The sequence below is a fragment of the Manis javanica genome, chromosome 1 (assembly GCF_040802235.1).
Source record: "Manis javanica isolate MJ-LG chromosome 1, MJ_LKY, whole genome shotgun sequence".
Lineage (NCBI taxonomy): Eukaryota > Metazoa > Chordata > Mammalia > Pholidota > Manidae > Manis > Manis javanica.
Genome location: NC_133156.1, coordinates 81,611,573 through 81,632,636, shown reverse-complemented (window position 1 = coordinate 81,632,636; position 21,064 = coordinate 81,611,573). Strand labels below are relative to the sequence as shown.

At 33.4% G+C, this 21,064-nt stretch overlaps 1 protein-coding gene across 17 annotated transcripts in view; it reads right to left on the bottom strand.

Annotated features, from left to right (window-relative positions):
• Positions 1–21,064, bottom strand: part of MEF2C (myocyte enhancer factor 2C) — a 160,968-nt gene that overhangs the window by 106,038 nt on the left and 33,866 nt on the right. For 4 of the 17 annotated variants that reach the window (XM_037012031.2, XM_037012032.2, XM_037012035.2 and 1 more), the window contains one exon: positions 9,188–9,277. The exons of the other annotated variants lie outside the window; for them this stretch is intronic. The gene's annotated coding sequence lies outside the window, so the exon portion shown is untranslated. The remainder of the gene's footprint in view (positions 1–9,187; positions 9,278–21,064) is intronic. 17 annotated transcript variants of the gene reach the window in all.

Here is a 21,064-nt window from a genome sequence, read left to right as displayed (position 1 = left end):
GTGAATGTTTACTTTTTCATTTATTCCAATTTTGCATTTTTTTCCTTCCTAGATTTCTAGGCAACTCTTCCACATTTTGAATTTAAACAGTTGGCTTCTCCTTGGCTTCATGATTTCTGACCACCTCTGCAGTTTACCAAGGTCGTGCTGAGTTCCTATCCTATCTTTCAAGGGCCAGAATTTACACTCTCTTCAGACAATACTCGTTAGTGTTTCATAAACTTAATGAATAAATTATTTATTTCACTATTCCTTCAGTTACCATTCAAATCTGTGTGGTTTGGAGGATATTTCCCCCAATTGATATGTAAAGATATCACATAGAACAAAAGCAAAAGCCCTGGAAAGCTGAGATTATACCTGTCCCTTGACCTACACAGAGGTTAAAGTATTCTCATAGGACCAGTTTTTTAAGATGCTGTGTTGGTTCATACTAACAACAAGGGTGTAGTCGGATGTACAACATATATAACAAATCATTGTGATCTTTCCTTGTATATTTTTAAGTCTGAAAATCAGAGAGTTACTAACTGTAGTTCCCTGTGTCATCCTTTCTTTTAAAAATGTTGTCACTGAGAGTTACCTTCTAGTCTTCCTAAAAAATTCTTAAGAATAGTAGTTTGTTGCCCTGTAATGGGATTATGTTACAAGAGTTTCTGCTACTAAAATTATCTTAGCTTTTAGATGGACCTGCTCAGGACATTTGCTTTGTTCCTTAGTATTGCTTGAGTCCCTAGGTCACACACACATTACACTTCATGTATGTGGCCACAAGCAGGAGTTCATTTCACTGCTTAATAAGGGTTAAAAATAAAACAAGCATTTCATTCATTCCTTCATTCAACAATTTTTTGTTGTTGTTGAGTAAGTACTATTATGTTCTAGGCACTATTCTAAGGGATCTATTAAGGAATAAAACAGAAAAGAATTCATGCCATTGTGGAACTTACAATATTTCTGGTATTATCTATATTTACTTTCCTTTCCACATGAAAAATGGACTACACTTTATTTTATCCTTTGCTGTTCTTGTTTTCTGGTTAAACTGAATAAATCTGTAAATACCATATCTTAATTTGGAGTCTCCTTATCAAACATGAAGCCTTCACTATTACTTAGAACTTACACTTCCATAGTACTTTTAATTTCTTTTTTTCTCAAGATACTTTCTTTCCACTCTTCATACAATTCTTTAGCCAACCAGATACTCTCCTGCCTTTGTAACGTTTATGATACAGGATACAGTGGTATTTGACCACTTGCGCAATCCTCCATCATACATACCAAATTTTCTAAGAATGCCTTTTAAATATTTCCAAGTCCTCTGAAATGTGCTCCATTAAAATTCATCTTTTTCTATCACTGAATTCTATAGATCCTTAATTTCTGACTGTGATTAGGCCCTAAAATATTGTGAATCCTAGGCCAATCACCAGGTTTGATAAAGAACTAAACTAATTATGAATAATATCATTTTAGCTTTATTGAAAGAGAAAAAATTTCTAATAAATCAAGAAAGCCCCAAATTTACTTTCATATTCCCTGACTGTATTGGTGAGTAATCTATGACTCTAACATTTAGCTGTTTCTGTTATACTAGGATGAGAGCAAGTGATCAGTGACTCCCTATTGTACAACAAAAGGTAACATTAGAAATGGAGTGCAATTACAGACATCAACCACATGGGAAAAAATAAAATATACACAGTGAGAATAATCTTTTCCTGAGAATTTATGAATATAGCATCAGCCATCAAAATCACAGTAATAAAGATTGGGACTTGATTTCTTGTCTTGATTTCTGTCACAATTTTAGTTTTCAATAATATGTTTAACAAATTCCCAGTAGGAGAAAACAGTGAGATAAAGAAGAACATAGCTCTGATGTGCAGCTAAATGTATGCCAATAGGCCAGCCTCCTAGGTAAATTCTTCACATATTTAAGAGAACCTAAATAATAATAATTTTTAAAAGTGATACTCAAATTAGGAACTTGATGGTTTTTGATGAAAAGCAACTTTCCTTTTCCAGAAGGCTTGCCTTGAAATTAACGACGGGCACCATCCTGCAGTGAAATGTCCGAGAGGCACCTCACCGACAACCGGCTGGGACATACAACAGACTAATTGATCTGGAAGATCCAGTATATGGGGTGGTAATGCCTTGTTCACCTTATCTTTTTCTTATCATTTCTTTCAGACACAGGGTGTTGTAATGTGTCTCTTCATAGTTTTTATGTTTTATTTAGATTTTTTAAAAATCATGGCATGAAAAGCATTTCTATCTGTGTCTGTTTGCTTTATTAGCCATTTGCCTTTTCCCAAAACTTTTGTATTCTAAGCTTAAACACCCGAACACAGACATGCTCCATCACTCAAAATATAGTGTGAGTGTTATTTAAATTTTACTTGAAAAATGAGTAGTGAACCAACAAATTGCTGGAGTTAAGTTTTAAGAAAACAAAGTCTATCTTTAGAATTCTGTTGAAACATTGTGTAAAAATGAGACAGACCAATTACTAGGTAGACCATGTCAGAGTCACATTTATATAATTCTTAATATTTCTGAAATTCCATTTTATATCTCATTCAATTTTTTCTAAGAGTTTCTCCATTACAAAGTGAGAGATATTAACTAAATAATATGTGGTTCTTCTATCCCTAATGAAAGATTTATGACCTGTTATCTATTGAAACTAATATCTGACTTTCTATAATCCAGAAAATTATAATGTTAGGAAATTCTATTTCAGATTAGAAACATGGAAAAAAAGATTTGAAGAATAAAATTGAAATTTTGGCAACAGATTCTTAATTTGTGTCTGATATTTCATTTCTCTGAGATAATTTTTAATCATCCTAGTGACAGTGGTAACACATCCCAGAAATATTATTTCTCTTATTTTAACTGGACCTTATACCTGGATAAGTTTGTACTATCATGATCATGTTCAATTATATTCCCATTCAGAAAAAATAGAGGCACAGAAAAAAAACACAGGACTTTCCCCAACCTTATACTGCAATATAAGCAGCAAAACTAGGTTTTGAGACAAGGGTGTCTGATCCCAGATTCCAAGCTCTTATTCCTCTGCTTTACTGTCACATGTGCTAGGAGGCCTTACAAAATTCTAAGGAAATATTTTAATTATCTAGTTTTTAAATTTTGTATGTTAAAGTCCTAAATCAGCTGCCAGTGAAATATATCAAATTCAATACATTCATGATCTGAGCTTTTATCTGAAAATAAACCTCCAAGTTTGATTCTCACTAGATTACAGAAGGGTGTTTCATTTTGTTTCTGCTTGGCTTTTCCACTTCATCCTTTGAAAACTGGCTTAAAATATATGGTTATTTGTAGCTTAAATATAACACACCAAAAATACTAAGTAACTTTTCCTCTGACTTAAATTATATTTCTTTACACACTTCTATTTACAGTTATTTCAAGAACAACTATTTTCTCCTTGTTAAGACTTAAAATAGGGTTATAGGCTACCAGCAGCCATTTACTTATGATTATAGTTATGGATAAGATACCTCTAGTTCTCCATTTGGTATATGCCTTAGTAATGTAAACATAATAAGGAATTCTTATTATATAGATCAAGTTGACAATTAATTGGAAATAGGCACTGCTAAAGGTTAAATTTATAGGTGAATGGATGACAAATGCAGTATGCTATAATTTCTGAATATGCCTTACTTAATCAATTTCTATGTCCTTATCAAATGATTCTTAAAGGTTCTGTATATGAAAATAATTCACTTTGTGCACTTAAAATGACCCATTAATTGGAAGCAGCTTTCCAATACTCTACATACATGTGATATTCAAAAATGTTAATGATGAGTGTATTTGCTTTAATTCCAGAAATTAACTAAACTGGACTGCTTGTAAAAGTTTAAACTAGAACGAACATTACAAATAATGAACACTGAAGTGAAAATAATATCCTCCAGTGTCGATAGCTCCTATAAATGCTGTGACTGACAGCTGGTTCAAATTGCCAAAAGACCCCAGAAACAATTCAGGAACGAATAGTTTTAAAAAATGGATTCACATTATGGGGAAAAAAAACGTTGCTTCATAGCCATTGCTCATTTCCTGTACTGAAATATAACGTAGATGCAGCTGTAAGGAATTATGACCTGCTTAGAGGCTTCATATTAAGCCCAAAGTTCATTATGTGGAACTTTGTTATTATAGGCATTTCAGTACAGATTATTACTAAATAGGAGATGACAGTGGCAATTGAATGTTTTCATAAGATTACAACTTTACTGTTTGTCATGATCTTTTCCATTCATTTACCTGGGGCTTCTATGCACCACTGTTCCCTTTCTGTGTGACAAACTCATCTGAACTAGGAAGTAAGCGATGATGCACTTGAATCTTCTATTAAAAATCCAAGGCATTGTGATGAAATGCATTTTATTTTACATAATCTAAAAGGAAGTAAGCGATGATGCACTTGAATCTTCTATTAAAAATCCAAGGCATTGTGATGAAATGCATTTTATTTTACATAATCTAAATAAATCCTAAATGGCAATAGTAATAAATGGTGCTGAGACTTTTTATAATATATACAATAAAGACTTTTCTGGAAAATTGAGTTTTCAACCTGTATCTTCTCTACATTTACTTTCTGCTTTTTAGAACTTTGGTTATGAGTGGTATGATAAATTGACTACACTTACGATAAAAATAAAATCAAACTCAACCCTGTAGGAAAGTGCTACTAAATATGTAGCAGCCCCTCATAATGACAGAAAAATGACAGCAACAATGCCTTGGAGCTGTGATTTGAGAGAGCAAAGGGAAAAAGAAAATCATTAAGGAATCATTTAAAAATATTTTTACTAGGATAAAAGAAAATTAAGTGGTAAAGTTCTAAGGAGAACTCTCTTTGTACTTAACATGGTAGAAATATTCAAATAGTTTATCCCTGCAAGGAGATTACCTGTAATACTGCCAAGGTCACTGCCAAGTTGTATTAATGGCCATGTCGTGTATATGTCAATCATGTGAGTTAGAGCCGCCGCCTTCTTTTTTACTGCATAATGACCTACCTCTTAATGCACACTGACAAATTGAGGTGAGTCAATATGTTTTTCCAAAATATTGATGGAAAAGTTCCATTCCACCACTCTCTATTTTAATTGTACCGAACATGTGGAATGTAAAGTCTGCCAAGAAAGAGGTTTTAAATATTCTATTTTGAATACCACTATTGAAAATGGCACTGAGTTTTAGAGGGAATTATTTGTGGCTGCATTGTGAATTTTCTTTCAAATGCACATTTGCTTACGCTGCTGCAAAAGCACAAGATATTTTTTAAATGTTAGGAATGGCAGTTTTTAAATCTAGAAAATGTCATTGGAACACAGAGTTAGTAACAGAATGATTTAGCATTCAATAGTTAAGCTCTATTGCAGATTTGTAATTTTCATTTATCAATATTATTCATCATTTACAGAAGATGTGAGAGTGTAGGCATATTGGCTTCTGAATACATCTACTGACTAGAATGTAGCAGACATATTTATGTACTTAGAGTAAAAATAGATTAACACATCTCCATTACAGGGCTTATATTTAAATAGAATAAATCATACCCTCAAAGAATAAATGATATTCTAGTATATTATAATAAGACTTGCTTGTAAGAGATATCTCTATTAAGAATTTACCATCTTAGTTCTGGAATACCAATTTGGTCCTGGTCTTGAGATTAACAATGTATTAAAAATATCTGGGGAATTGCTAATTCTCAATTTGATATTAGAACTTGGCACTGATTTCTTTGTATTTTTTACTTACATATCTTAATTCATCAAAGCATTATTGACATGATTGGGAAAGAAAGAACACATGGAGAGGCACTCCACTGCTTACATCAGCTGACCTGAACAATATTTAATAGCTATATTTAGAAAAAGATAGAAAGAGCTGAGGACAGTGACAATTCTCCATGCCAACTTCCTCTATTACCACTTTTCTTTTTTCATTTAGAAACTCATCTATAAAGCAATGACGTTAAAAAAAAGAGAAAGGATAATTCCAGGAATGCTGGATAGAATTTTAACAGGCTGATTAGACACATAATTAGTTAGGAGACTAGATCAGACACCAATCGATAGCTTTCACATAAGGTCTCTATTTCTATTTTGTTTATCCCATTTGTATTTACCCAAATGACTCAGATCACAATGCAGCAATGACTTGGATCACAAATGCATTACAAAGGAGTTTCTCAAATTTGAAATTCGGTACAAACAACTATTACCTAAATTATAAATATGAGATACAAATGTATTGCATTTATAAAGTACATGGGTAAATTGGCAATACACATTGTGCAATAATAATTTCATTCTGCAAACTTACAATTATAAATAGTAATTGTGCACAGGGTAATATAACTAAAATTCATATACAATATTGTAGCTGAGATTTATAAACTTACTGTTAAAATTTTACAAAGGTGATGTCAAATAATTTGCTATTTTAAAAAACTTCCCCAAAGGCAAGCAGCAGGACGAGGTGAAAAGAATCTGCATGATTTAAAAACCTAATAATGATCTGTATTTGAAAGTCCAAAGCTACAGTGGACAAAAACAATTTAGTAGAAAATAATAAACTTATTTCCAGTTTGGTTGAGTGAATACAACTTTCTAGTTATGTAAATATCTACTTTGTAGGATATTGGAAAACCTCATGTGCACAAAAACCACCTCCTTAACATAAAATGTACATTTTCACACAATTACATCTTTCTACATAGTAATAATAATAGGCAGCATACTACATGCTTGACATATATTATTTAATTGTTGTAATTATTTTAGTCACAATAAGATAGATAAACTCAGATATATTTTGGAGATTTAGGTAGTAAAACTTCTCACTCCATGCTGTTAACTAGTGATCTGTAACTTGGGGAAGCATATTAAAAATAAATGTCATGAATTCATCTCTATCTACACTGATGACTAGAGCACACTGATGAGAAAAAATAAAGTTCAGATTTTGATCTAAAATTGATATATATGGGGATAAAAATTCTGTTTACTAATATTCTCTGTGAAAGAGCGGGTTAAAAGATTCTGAGTGTCAATGGAGTCCTAGGTGGGCCATGTGGAAGTATTTTGTTTACTGATACAAAAATTCTTCAATATTGTAAAATATTTCTTGAAAGAATATGATTGTGTTAAGCACTGTAGAGGACTTTTAATATTTGTTTTTGAGTCAGTTAATTTAAAATAAATAGCATTCATAAATTCACATGCTCCAACTTCCTAATCCTTAAGATTCACGTATCTAATTCTATTGAATTAAATTGGGAATCTATCATACTCATTTGAGAGAGATTGTGAGGCTTATTAAAAAAAAAAAAGAGTCATAGCGATATGATAAAATACACCAAGAATAAGTGTGATATTTTGTAAGTGCAAAATATTACCTATGGCTTAATTTAAAAAATCTACAATAAAAGTTTGAAAAAAACTTCCAGAAATTGAAAAATCTGGTATTCCTTAGTTCTATTTTAATTTAATAATATGAACTGCAACCATTAAATTCCACTACAAGATTTTTTTTTTAAATATGAAAAGGTAAAATCAAATAGTAAATTGTCTTTAATCACTTTAGTTTGTAGGATAATGTAGGTAATCATAAAATTTATTTCCTCCCAAAAGGAAAAAACAATAACCTTTCAATGTAAAATTTCTTGATTATAAAAGTTAAAAAAGGATAATGAATTGCTAATCCGTGTTTTGTGTTATGCACTGTTCTATTTACATATATTAACTCATAATCCTCATAATAACCTTATTGTAGCATTATTATATCCATTATACAAAGGAGGAAATTTAGGCAAAGAGGACTTCTCTTTTTAAGTGGTAAGTGGTGGTTCTGGGCTTGGAAGCTATGATGCAATCTGACTGCAGTGTCTGCCCTTTACATAATGTTAAAAATAATCCAACATTTTAATGAAGAATGATAGCTACTTCGATTCCTTTAAGAACACATGAGTGGTAGTAACTGCCAAATGAGAGGATGGAGGAATATGGAGTTGAAGCAGACCTTGTAAGACCAGTGCTCTTCAGGGGCACCATGATGTCCAGAATGCGCTTTATCTCAACATGGAGAAGTGAGTTAAACTTCCTTCCAGGCTTCATGTGCTCACTCTGACTTTGATGACTCCGTTGACATACATACATATATGTATATATGTGTGTGTATATATGTATCTATAACTTACATATCATAACTTACCTATTATGTACTTTTAAATGAAGAATACAATTTTTCATCAAGAACTTCACTTTGTTTCATTATTACAATTATGCCAAGACTGCTTTGTCTTCCAGTGAACATTCATTTATTTTGATATCAACCAACTTTCTTAACAAGTACTGGATATAGATTAAGTGAATTCACTCAGTGTGAACATCTATCTGCTAAGATTTGGTTAATTTTTCTACTAACTTTGAGCTTCTACATGTTAACATTCTGTCAATCACCAACATTAATAATTTCACATTCTAGTTGACCAGCTAGCTAACTTAGGTTGTAAAAATTCAACATTTGGTAATATATACTTTTCTATCCTATATTTTAAAATTAAAGTAACAGCTTATGCATTTATAGTTTTGTGAATATACTATACTTATCTGAGGTACTTGAAATTATAAAAATCTATTTTCAGCATTTCAAAAAAGATTAAAGCATTCTAATTATACTAAAATGACCTGGGATGATTATTACTAGATGCTTTATAATGCAAACAATATAATCAATCCATAAGTACTTTAGATAGATGGACTATAAACAAACTATCAAACTGTATTTTTATTTTAGGTTGCAACATCACCATGATAACAAATGAAAATTGAAATAACTAAAAGTGATTTTTTATAGAGGTAATTTATGCAGAATTCTCTGTATTCTTTAGTACTACAGTTGCAAACAAAGGTTATTAGTATCTTCTTAGATATGATAACATGATTAAAGCAATTTTAGAGCTGTATATTGAAGTGTGTGTTTAATATTTGTTGGCAACAATCAAAATTTACATTAAAAACATCACACTCTTTTACCATGTATTTTATATCTCTTCTATATAATTAAGTAAAGCTAGTCCTATTTCTATTAATAAACACAAGGAAAAAATACATACTAAAAGTACCCGTGGTAGAGATGAAAGCTGAGATGAAATACATGAAACATAACGAGAGAGGCAGTCAGGATCATATTCTAAAGTCAGTTCCTGAAAAAGAACATTCAAGGCAATGTTCAATTTATTTAAACACTGACTTCCGGCTGTATTAACCATCATTTGAAATAAGTATACTATATGACAAGAAAAAAAATTTTAACAAAGATTTTTATCATAGTTATAATACATTCCAAGTGATAATTAAAATGCTATGTATGCTGCTATTAAGAATGTAGTGCTAAAATGCAGATCTAACTCAGGTGGGTACTAAATGATGAAGAGATTTTCTAGGCTGAATTTTGTACACTCTTGAACAAGAGTCTGTTATCAAACAGCTATGTACACGTGGTAGCCAAATATCTTCTATTAGGACCACTGAGAATTGTTCTGCTAAATACGTAATGCCTAGATGTTCAACAAATTGAAAACAGTAGTAAGTCACTAGACTTAAATGGATACAAGTAATTAGAACCTGCCTGAATAAATGAAATCCATGCAAAATAAAAATGGGTATCATTTTAGATAATACTATTAAGAGAAACATGAAGATTCTAGTGAAGAGTAAAACTTCATGATTTGACTATCATTTTGTTTTTCTTATTCTCACCAAATACTGATACTAACTAGCAGTGAAATAGATAAAAGGCTTGAGTTAGCTTTTGTTAGATGTCTACATAATGGATTTATAAAAGATAGAAACATTTTCCAGTGTATTTGATTCTTCACATATTAATAGAAATAAGAGATCAACCTAGTCACATGTTTAAAAATAAATGAAACAAACCCAACTTACATGAATGAATTATATAAAAATTAAACTCCAAAGAAGGCCATTAAGATACACTATGTCTTTTAATGAATCATAAGTTAAATGTCTTTCAACATTGTTTTATCAGTTACAACAGCATTATCTCGCATTATCTCACGACTTTCACTCACAAGATAAACAAGAACCACAAAAATTCATAAAGTTTACATTGGGCAAAATTTGAGAGAGAAATGTAATAATTTAAGAAAAATGGAGAATCATTATTCTTCTATTTCCTGCACACAAAATGAAACAAAGGCCATTGACAGCATCTTTCTGTAACTATGTAAGAAGCATGTTTTCTAATCAGAGACCAGTTTTCATGTATGTAGCTTTGAAACTTCAGTTTCCCCTGCTGTAAAATGTGTACTAATATACAATAAATAGATATCATTACCACAGGCGCATAAAGTAGTGAGAAATGGCATTTCAAACAGAACTGAATGCATACCCAAAGGAAGGATCTTTGTTTATGATCAACATTGTTTATGATCAGCATTACAGAGTATTAAGTGCAGAGTACTTAATCTCTGCCCTATCAAATAACTTAAATTTTACCAAATTGGGAAAGACGCTTTAAATGTTAACTTTAGTACAAGACAGAAATGAATAAATACTACAAAATAAGTACACATAAAGTCCTCCAAAAGTCAGATGTGGGAAAGATAACTCTAAGAGGAAAGGCCTCATGGTGGAAGTACTTAATTGTTTTTCCTTGGTCTCTCATTTGAATTAGGAAAAATTATTACCCTTCATTCACTTGCTTCAATTTAATTCAACAAACATTTATGGGCATCTATTAAGTGTAAAAGTCTCATTTAGATGAAAGAGAAAACAAAGATATTCAAATATAGTGCATTCCCCAAGCTCAAGTTTACAACCTAATGTGGGTAAAGAATAACTTAAATTTGTACAGTATCTCCATTTTACAATGGTATTGTACATACATGATTTCATTGAATCCTTGAGAATCATGGCTACTAAGGACCCAAAAGTTGACATTCTATTCTGATAAGGAGAGGACTGCAATGAATTGTAATTGTCTTCAGTAAATTCTTTAGGGTTTTACTTTAGTGTTTCTGAGAACACATTCTAATTTGAGAATTTATATGAATGGACTGACCCATTCTAAAACAGTTTAGGTGTGGTTTACTCTCCAGGGCACTCCATGTGCAGATAGGGAGAAAAGAAATGGTGGAAAGCACCATGGAAGGGTCTCAGCTATCCCTTCTCTAAAGAACAGACACAAATTCATGAAGGCGCTTTGGAATTCTTTCTCAGACTTATATTTTGGTTTTTAATTGACAGTATTAAATTCTGGGATTTTGAGTCTTGATAAATGCTATGTAAGTACTTTGAGAAGCATTTAAAAACATGTATACCATATTCAAGCTTATGTTCTTAATCCAAAAATACTTTTATCTCCAAAACAAATAATTTCAGAAAAGCAACATTGAAGTTTTAAGAACAGTACTGCACAGAGTAATAAGATGGTACAATTCTTTCTAATAACTTTGGATATTTTTTCCTTAACTCTTCACAGATTTTTTTTTCTAATAGAGAAGAAGAAAATACCTAGCTGAGTTGGTAAGTACAGTAATTTAAAAAGCAGGGAATAAAATAATGCACTTCCTTTTACATGAATTTTCATTCCCTTCCTTCATATTTCCTGTAGAGTAGTTGAATGTATGCACAAATTATGGTCTATATATGGTGCAGAGAAAAATCTCAGAGGAGGATTTTAAAAACAATGAAGTTAATAATGTACCACCAACAAAAATTCTTTAAGTCACATTCATGGAATATTGTTTTTTGACTTATAATACTATTCTGCAATGTACTCTCCTCCTAGTAACTCAGTCTCAACTAATTTAGGCATTCCCTGATAATGAAATCCATCTTGTCAATGTCTAATTCAAGTAAATTCAATGGATACGTCTCTGCTCCCTATATGCACAAATCACCTCATGACCAAGGTCTAGAAGAGTTTCTCAATTCAAGTATCACAAATTTTTTTCCCCTCAATTCAAGCCAATTCATGTGTAGGAGTAGTATCCACCTACACTATGTTTGAAGTACTTTCCTGTTCATATTAGGGGATGCTGAAATGCATGACTCCATAGAAATTATAATTCAGAAGGAAAGGGGTGGAAGAATTCATTTGCTCTTTCATTTAACAAATATCTATTAACCATGTGCATGGCAGAGTCTAGATTTGGGACACATGGGCAATAAAGCTCAATCAGCCTGGGACATTCCTGGAGGAGGAAGCCCAGGAAGTTTATTACTGACCACAGAAGACAGTGTAGTGTAGCTGATAAGGTAAGGAGTCTAGAAGCCAACTGCCTGGGTCCTAAGGCTAGTTTAGCCAAATCCTTCTCAGGCACTCTCATCCATGCACTCATCCTTGTTAATCCCCTTCTGTTTCTCTTCTATAGTTCTTGTTCAGTTCAGTTATTCCTCAGGGAAATTCTTTCTCATAGGATCCCCATGTTAGCTAACCATCATCAATAAACATTTAGAGAGATGCTTATTATGTATCTGCATTAAGAACAGAAAAAGCATTTTTTAAAAGAAAGTATAAATTAAGAATACTAGCAATCCTTAAGAAGTAATCCTCAAACTCCAATGAACATTCTAATCATCTAAATACAATGTTGAAGGGTCTCTCCAGGAAAGCAGAGGTGGGAAATCTGCACTTTGAAGGAACACTGCATATGAATCTCAGGTATGTGTGTGGTAGACTACATTTGGAAACTTAGAAATTGTTTTCACTATTTCCACAAAAATTTCCACCTGCCTCATCAAAGAGTGCTTGGTTTAGACATTACCGGTTAAGGAAAATTTTAACAATTTGTATTACATCTGTATGACTTCCTATTATTTTAAAAATGTAACTGTACAATGTTTTTTTGTGGGCTTATGTAAGAAGCTAAGAACCATTTAAAAAGTGGTTTCCATGAGACATAAATCCTGGGTTTTCCAATTTTAAAACAGACTTTGGGACACAAATTTTTTATAAGTTGGGGATGTGCCTGTATTATTACATAAAGAGTGGCATGTTGACTATATTCACAAGGCAAGGGATGTGATGACAAGACATGACACATTCAAGCTCTTCATTTAAGATCCAGTTTGTTTTTTTCCTCTGTGAAGTAGTTCTAGAACCCTCATGCAGTACAAATTGGGCCTTTGATTCCCTGTGTTATCAGAGAATGTAGAACCAGCATGCAAGAAAAATCAAGGAAAACATCATTAGTATATTAAGTAACTGAAGAATGCAGCATTCTGTAGTAGAAAGCAAGCATTTATTTTTTCACCCTCCTGCAAATTATCCCAGTTTGGTTCATAGCAGATAGAGTATTATCTTTCCACTGTTACCTCACCCTAAGAGATGCCAATAGTTTAAAAACTAGACTGATGCAATTAATTGTACTCATTGGAAAACATCTTTTTGCAGATATGACACAGATATAAAACTAATGGCTAAGAAGTCCTCAGCTGGAAATGTATTTGCTCATTTACAAAACAAATTGAAAATTTTGAGGTATGTGTGTGTGTGTGTGTGTGTGTGTGTGTAGGCAAATAAATCCTGTAGTGTTCAATAAAAGATACACTTTTTTCTTTATAAACATAATACACTGGATGCTAAACAGAAATTAACACTAAACACACAATTTGAGAAAGTTTTCTAGTGTGTTCCATGAAAAACTTTTTACAGGCCTTATCATTTTATTAAATACTTTCTGCTAGTAGGAAAGAGTATAAATTTCCTTTACGTAATGGAAATAAGTTACATTTTTACGGCCAGTTCAACATTCAAATAATGAATAGAAACACCAATGAAACATTATGTTCTGCAGATAGGAAAAAAACCAGCAGTTTCTTTTAAATAATGGAAATATATTGCATTTTACAGTAGCTCGACATTCTAATAATGATAACTGCCAAGGAAATGAATGAAGAACCTTCTACTTTTCTTCCACATCCCTCAAGGATCAAAAAGAACAATCCCCTCACTTCTAATGTCAGCAGTTTAATAAATGAATGAAATTATTACTTTGCAGATTTCTTTCTTTTTTTAGTAGTAAGGTAGTTTTTTGGCAACCTCCTCCTAATTGCCAGGAAGTTGTGCCTGTTGGCTACTAATGCTAGATTGGTCCGTTCCGTTTCCCTTAACATTTTCCCCCTTTAGGATCATAAAATGAACTGTTTTGTTGCTTTGCTTTTTTTTTTAGAAACTGTATTTTTTCACCTTAAAAAAATGCCATATTCCAGAGCGAACCTTTCAGATACAACCTTAGGTCTTGTCTGTGTGCCATCTGCAGCCGGACTGGGGCAGTTGGATTCCATCAGCAGAGATGGCCTGTGGAGCCCGCAGCCCTGATCTCAAAGTGTCGGCCCTACCACGAGCATGACATTAAGATGATCCACAGCAATCCTGCAAGACTGCACTGTAAGGAGAGCTTCCAATTTGCTGTGGTTGGCATGACCTAATTTTGGCTTACATTTTTTTCTCCCTCTGGGTTTTACTGACTACACGTTGGAGGAAGAAAAAAATTATGTTCCCAAAGCGATTCTTACTCCTCCCTTTCTTAAGAAAATGCAGGGAATTAAACAACTGGTGGCCTCTGGCTAATACACAAATTGAAATCTTTTTCCAGCTTCGCCTACATCTTGACCCCTCATGCCAAATATTTTAGGCAGTCTATTTATAAAGTTCATCACTTCCCCTGTTACTTCATCTTCAGAAATGCCAATAATTTACAAACTGGAATGATGCAGCTGGTCTCATAAGCTGGAAAAAGGAAGATTCTATGGAAGTGATAAGTTTCCCATTTTAATGTAAGAAATCAATTTTACTCTCAATTTTATAGTTAAGAGGGAAGTAATATTAATATTCCTTATTTACTTCACCTTAGTGTTCAAAGATCAATCAAAATTCTGAAGATTTTGAATATTAACAGTTCTTAACCCTGACTGCACATCCGAGTCCCTTGGGATACTTTAAAGAAATACTAATACATAGATCCATCTAGACCAATGAAATCAGAACTGTTGGAGCTGGTTCTTAAGCATTGTTGTTTTTTAAAAGCTCTCCAAGAATTGAAATGTGAAGCCATGTCTAAAATCCACTGTATTAAACTCCTTTAGAAATAGAACACCCCAATACAGGTACGTTGTAGAAATTTCTTATTTGGATATACTTATGTTCTTGAAATCTTGTAGTCTATCCATTTATGAGCTAACTGCCATAAAAGAGCTTCTCAGCTATTGCATTATGTGAGAGAAAAACTCATCCGGATAACCTCAGTGACTCTCAATAGGTGTGTACATTGCAATCATACAAAGCTCTATAAATACACCCCTTTCCTGAAAAACCAGCCCTGGGGGCTTCCATGGGCTTAAAAATTATTCATTTTCATCTAGATAATACTGACTCTTTGGAGGGTTTCCAGTTGTATTTACAAAAAATAAATCTCACCTTATGATATTTACTGACTTGTAAATCTCTAATAATACACTAATTGCATTCAATGCTGTATACTTAATTTACTCAAGGTGATAATTTTCTAATTGCACATGTGATGTTAACATACTATCTATTTGAGATCAAATTCAGTACATTTATGACTTCCAAAAAAGTCAACACCTCAGATCAAAGTTCTCAGTCTCTCATAACAAAGTCTCTACTCGAGTCAGTGGGAAGTGATACTACCAACCTGTGCAGTCTGTTACCCCTCCTCCCTCCCAATATGAAACTGGGCTCATTTCATGTAGAATCTGGTTTGTGGAGGTAAAATGGTCTAGAAGCTGGAATAAAAAGTTTACAGACTTGGAATAACCAAGACCACCATCTAAGCTCCTCCTCTCCCCTTGCATAAAACTGGATGTGGCTGATCTTCCCGAAAGCAACATTTTTCTATGTAACTCATGGAACTAGTATATTTATTTTCTCACCATGTCTTGCCTTTTCTGTCTTCTAAGCACAGAAAAGCTGGTGTTTGTGTGTGTGTGTGTGTGTGTGTGTGTGTGTGTGTGTGTGTGTGTGTGTGTGTGTGTTGTATGTTTGTCTGGCAGCATAGAAGGAACAAGTGAAGGTTTTTAGATTCTACATGTATTTTAAGGCCATGCTCTGCTTTATCTTACAGATTTATTCCCCTATACTAGAGTACATTTAATAGAGTACTTTTAAATTCCACAAGATTTTTTCCTAAGGGTATGACATCTCTAGAGTACTTTTATTTATTTGTTTTTGCTTTTTTTAGAATAAGAAAGCAAATAAAGAGAAATACTGCTTGAATTTTTTTTAAATTACTCTTTATAAGAGATAAAAGTTGAGTCACCATTACATCAAGTGTTCCTGCAGTGGTATCTCACTGCTGGTGCTCTTTTCCCTCATTCCACACCCCTTGTCAAAACAGTTAATTGCAGGGGAGGACCTGGGTCAGACCATCTTCCACTCAGCTGTGTCTGCGATACAGGGTATGGGTGGGAGTGGAGGAGGAGCAAGTCCTCCAAGTTACCTCGTGGGCCACCCCTGACTGAGGTCTTCTGTTACACCGCAGAATGGAAAGGGCAGATTAGCAAGGCTCTCCCTACTTCTGGTACCATACTCACAGCTTCATTAGCTGCTCCCAGTTTCAACAGAACCTAAAGTCCTGCACAAGTCCTGGTCAGCTTCTCCAAATGGGGATGGGAAGTTGAGAATCTGGCAGGCCATATAAGAAAACTCAGAGTAGTCTGTTATTCTTTCAGAAGGGAAAAAAATCCCCCAAATTCCCTTTTGCACAATACTGTCAGGATTTGATTCTTTTAAGACTCACCTTAGGTATCCTTGCTTCTACTGAAGACTGACCTGACCAGTCATCTTCTGAAAAAGTTGAACATTCCAACCCTTAAGCACCCACTTTACCTTCAGCATCACTGTAGTATAGCATTCGTCACATGACATTCATAACTGCCTCGGGCATGTTCATTCCCCTCAGCAGATGGAATTTCTTAGAGGCAGACCTCATCTTTCACTTTTGTATACCTGATACCTAGGCAAGCCACTTCCCATCAAACACTTGGTAAATAAACTGAGAGAGGAGTACATTTGGATCTGGTGTCCAGCGGAAGTGCTGGGCACACAGCGGCAGGCATTTCATGGGCAGAGCCTGAGTCCAAGTTTTCAAGTCATATGCTTGCTTGTTTTGTTAACTTTCAGAATGCAGTGTTGTATGACCAAGTTCAAGATTCACATTTATCTTCTACATAGTGGTTCTCACCAAGGCTTCATATTAAAATTACCCAGGCAGCATTCTGAAACAGCAATGCCCAAATGCCAGGTCACTTTAAGTCAAATCTGGAGGTTGGACTTGGGCACTGGTATTTTTAAAAAGCTCGTGTTATGACCAGAATCGAGAAACACTGCTCTGAACTACCTGCATGGACACTCAATGCTTTATACTTATGGTCCTATCACTTAACATAATACCTAAGATCAGTTACAGTTCACAGTTTTTAAATGAATTCTGTTTGTGAGAAATTGTTAGTTGATTTTAGTCCTTGGGTGGTTGAAATTTTCAAAAGGGCTTTCAAAATGCAGTATTAGCTGTTTCACAATCCTCTTTTGGAAATATTACTAATAACTTTATGTAATTATCTTTTATATTATTAGCCAACAGCTATGTCTTCGGAAATCCAGGTCTTTAGAGTGAATACTTGTTTCCTGTATATTAGAACTGAAATGGATACAAAATATAAATTTGGTGTTTTATGGAGTCTTATGGGAATGTTTACAGTTAGAAGTTTCCAAAGAGGGAATTCAAACAATTGTAGTCAAAGTCACATTAGGAAGTGGACATAACTAACCTCAGGAGTTCCATGAGAAAGAGAAGAATGAGCAGTAACATTACCAGTGGCACGGAATGCCATACAAAGTACACACGAGTCCCCCTACCATGGGTGCCGTCAAGTGACATGGAGGCCATTGATCACTGTAGCAATTAATTTCAAACTACACTCTAATTTCCAAATCTTCAAGTCACATTTCTAAAAAAAGCATTTTTAAACACAGAGAAAACAGATGAGCTTGATGTTTGCCCTGTAATCCAAATAAGCACTTGATTCTTTTCAACAGTGAAATAAAGTGGAACAGAATGCAGTTACTAAAATTCACTGCAGAAATTTGGCAAGGAATCCATGACTTTAAAGATATGGCAGCCATGAATTTTGAAGTCCAAAGCATATGCATTTTGTAATTCAGAAATATCTGAGTCCCGTTTGACCTCTGACCAGCCTCACTGACCTCATTTCTAGTCAAGAGCACGGTAATGCTTTTGTGAAAAAATAAGAAAACTGTTTCTCAGAGGAAAGAAAGTTCATATTATTTCTCATAAAAATTTCTAAAAGTGAGCCTTTTCCTTTTTCAAAAGGCCATTTACTAAACACAGAAATCTTCAGTTAAAAATTAAAAGTCATATATTTGGTGAAGGAACTTGATAGGACATTTCCTAGCTTTCAAAAATAATGCAAGTTGTTCCAACTTCTCGGTATTAATTTCACACCTATCACTGGTTTTAAGTTTTGTTGTTTTCTTTCTTAACTACAAAGAGAAAAATCATTGCCCAAATTCAAATTCTCCAAAATATCTATCTGCATTAATTAAATTAACTGGATAACTCCTGAAATCTGCTTAATATCCATTTATAAATTCTGTCATACAGTTCACATTCTTAAATTAATATTACACAAATTACTGATTCCTACAAGTAAAGGTTAAAAATTAAAACATTTCAAAAAATAAGAAGCAAACTGGAGGTTATTAGACAAGTGACGACATAAAACTCCCTGTTCTTATTTCAATTAAAGCTAATATTGTAACTGGAAAACATATTTTCATCAATAGTAATAAGACATCGCTTGTGAAAAGAAAATCTATCAAATAATTGATAATACATATTTTTTTCCCTCCAGGTTAGCAATGTGGAACTATAGCATACCCCAAGAATTAATTCACTTCTCAATAAAGCCCTACTAACATATCACACAAACACAGTAATATACATGTCATTCTGGGATCACTAAATACTTCTCCCCAAGATGCCATGCAAAATTAAGTTTCTGTAGTTGAGTCATTTCCTTTTTCTTTTCTAATAGCTGAGATAATGTATGTGAGATTTTGACTTAATGGATAAGAGGGTGGACTCTGGAGACCGACTGTCTCATTGAGGTTCTAGAGCTGCCATTAACAAAATGGATAACTTTAGGCAAGTTGCTTAACATTTCTGCCTCAGTTTCCTCATCTGTATATGTAATTTTATATCTGTATATGTATATGCATATGTATATGTATCTATATATTTATATGTATATCTGTATATGTACCTATCTCATTTGGTTTTGAGGAATAAATGAGTTAATGCATATAAAGTCTCAAGCCCTTAGAACAGTACCCAGATATAAAGCTCTCAAAAAATGTTAGCTGTGACTATTATTAAAAACAGTTATAATTAGTAATACTTGCTAATTAAAAATACAACCTTTTTACACATACTACAACGGTTATTAGCATTGTTAAGATATCTTGAGAACTGATGCTGGATAAAAGTAAAAGTGGAATTCCTAAGTCACAGTCAAAAGTATCAATTATATTTATAGAAGATCGGTCTTACTTCCAACCAACAAGCCAGCAAGAACTGAAAACCAAATGGTCAACATATGTTGATGCAGATGGAGAAAGGATACAACTGTCTTTAAATTCCCTAAAGAAAGCTGAGTGAAGAGCCTTCTGGTCACTGCAGTCCAACCTATCATTACCCATGCATTGAGACTCTTTGATGGGTTTCTTAGTCTATGAATAATACATATTTTTGGGACAGCTTCACAAAAATAATCTGTCTTTGCTAGAAAAAGACCTATGACTAAGTAGATGCAAAGAAAGAATCACCTTCTAACCACAAAGGAGGGTGTTACCCATGTCAGAAATTGAGGCAACTGGCAAAATTCAAAGGTAGTATTTTGGAGATAAATTGGCCGCATGGCTCACATCCTTGAGAAGCAGGGAAATCTTGAATTTCAAAATTACTCTTCCCTTAAGGTTTAAAAATAAAATTAGGAAAAAAATCTGATTATTTTTTATAAGACATTATTAAATAAAAGAGCCTACTTTTTGGAAGACCTTGTATTTAAAAGTGTTTCACAAGGCACACCATGGTTGCAAATATTCTTTAAGTTCTGTGAATGTCATTAAGAGGAGTAAGCTTTTCTTTTCCCAGTGACATTTAGGGTAGTGTTTACACTTTCAATAATAAATAGATGATTTTATCATCCAGGATATGCATAGTCAAGCATGCCCATGGAGGTAAGTCTTGAAATGATCTTATGTATATTCAAATTGTGGTAAAGAAGATTCTGGTCATTCTCCAGTCCCTGTGACTCCTCCCCCGAGAATGGCAGTAGTTAGTTAGCAAGGCTAAGTCTATAATCTTGTAAGGTATGACGGCAATCTCCCCTCCCTGCTGCTGATGGCCTTCAAGGGAAGAGTAAGAGGCTCCAACATCCCATGGGATATGACCGAACATTCTTTTTAGTTCAACGCCTGTGATCCTTGGTGTAGGGTAGCCTTTCTATCCCAAGAGCAAATATTCAGGATTACCAAAAACTAAATAATTCAATTATCTACAGACTAGTTAAAAAATAGTTATCTGACATGTAAAGTCACTGATAAATTAAAATGTGGACAGGAAAAAATGAACTATATGATGTGACAGCAGAGCAATGAGTTCCAACTATATTTTCTTGCTACGATGTGTAAAGTGCTTTCAGAAAGGTCTCTAAAAATAATTGCTAGAGTTGTCTATATGAGAAGATATCAGTTTCATAATCAGAACATTTTCTGACAAATTATGTCTTGAAATGTATTTTATAAGCTGTCTTTATGCAGAAATCTAATAACTAGTTTTCCTACATGTATATATATAAAACTAATGCTTAATATGTATGAGTGACCATTCACTATTTTCTGAATCTTCATTTTTATCTCA